Below are 2015 nucleotides of genomic sequence, written 5' to 3' on the forward strand. Positions count from 1 at the left end.
CTCGGGCGGGAGCTGCGCGGCCGCGGCGACCACCGCGCCCGCGGCGGCCGCCGCCGCCGCCCAGTCCGGCCGCGCGAGCTGGCAGCGCACGTGCCGCGCTGCGCCCTCCGCGCTGCCCACCGCCGGGGCTGCGTCCCGGTGCCCGCGGGGCTGCAGGAGCTGCTCGCCCGGGGCGTGGCCCGCGCCCGCCGCGGCGCCCTGGACACGGATGGAGAATACAAGCCACTCACCATTGTGTTAGAAAGAGAAAATGACACATTGGGATTCAATATTATAGGAGGTTGACCAAATCACAACAATGAGGAAGAAACATTACCAGAAGGAATTTCTGTCTCAAAAATTTTGGAAAATGGACCTGCTGACAGACCAGATGGCTTGGAGATTCACGACAAAATCATTAAGAACAAGAATAGAGGTGCATCCATGGGAAGAAATGATACAGATTCCATGCAAAACTCATTCATTTGTTCAGTGAGTCAGAAATACCAAAATATTGTGTGCATATCATAAGAGAATAAGAACTAAACATATGCAGTGGGGGAGTAACATCTTGAGTGAGAAGGACTCTTTCCTAAAGTGTTCTCATGTCTGTCTTTAGATTCAGTGACAATATTGTATTTAAAAATAGGAAAGTATAGTAAAATTGACCATTAAAAGGTCAAAGCCTCTTTTGTTATTACAGGTTGAAATTATTATTTTAGAAATCTGAAATATAAAGTCTATATAGCATTACCTGTAGTTTCCCAGTGATTCTCTTGACTTAATAGAATTAGTTTTTTTATCATTTTCCTCCTGTATTGTACTTATTCCTCAAGGTGTAAGATATATTCTTACCTCTTCAGATTAAAATAATACAGCTATTTGTACTTGAATGACTATATTTAGTGATTTTTTTTTAAAAAGCTGATTTAAAAACCCACACCCCTCCAACAAGCAGTAAACAGAGACAGGATACATTAAATATCTTCCAAGTTTATTGTTTTATGACTATCTGGTCCTCATTATACTTAGCAGCTTTCCCTTAGGTACAGAAAATATGGGTAATGCTGTATTTTCAAGGCCATATTAAATCAAAACTACAGGTAACCTTTTTAAGTATCAATGGCATTGTTTTAAAGATACCTTTTACATAAATGTGGTTTTTGAAAAAACAAACAAACAAAAAACTGAAGGGACAAACAGCAGCAGACTCACAGAACCCAAGAATGGACTAACAGTTACCAAAGGGAAAGAGACTGGGGAGGATGAGTGGGAAGGGAGGGATAAGGGGTAAAAGGGGAATTATGATTAGCACACATAATGTGGGGGGGGGCACGGGGAAGGCAGTATAGCACAGAGAAGACAAGTAGTAATTCTAAAGCATCTTACTACACTGACGCACAGTGACTGTAATGGGGTATGTGGGGGGGACTTGATGATGGGAGTTACATGGTAAACATAATGTTGTTCATGTAAGTGTATATTCATGATACCAAAAAATAAATAAATTTAAAAATAAATAAATAAATAAATATACCACTGTTAAAAAAAAAAAGAATACAGGTCTTGGGGTCAGACTGTCTGGGTTTCCATCTACATTTACAGGCTACATGACCTTACACAAAATTATACAATCTGCCCGTTTCTTCCTCTATAAAAGTGCAGAAAAAAATACCTACTGGAGTGTTTCCTCCTCTTAAAAAATGAAGACAAAAATACCCACTGTAGTGTTTTTCAAACTGTGGTAAAGGGCTGGTTTTTGTAACTTTTAATCTGTCCCAGGCCACTAAATAGCCCTACTGTGCATGACTAATAAGCAGCTCTGTGTACCTGCAAAGCATTCCAGTTCAGGGACACCTGTAGCTATCTACTTGATTGGATGTTGCATCAATGTCAAACTGTTAAATTTCTAAACATTTTATCTCAGTTTCTGTGGTCACCTCTTTGCAGGTAACAAACCACTCTTTGAACAGTATTTCTACAGCAGCGGTGGTTCTCAACCAGAGGGATTTTACCGCCAGGGACGACATCTGGCG

This window comes from Manis pentadactyla, chromosome 14 (genome assembly GCF_030020395.1).
Source record: "Manis pentadactyla isolate mManPen7 chromosome 14, mManPen7.hap1, whole genome shotgun sequence".
Lineage (NCBI taxonomy): Eukaryota > Metazoa > Chordata > Mammalia > Pholidota > Manidae > Manis > Manis pentadactyla.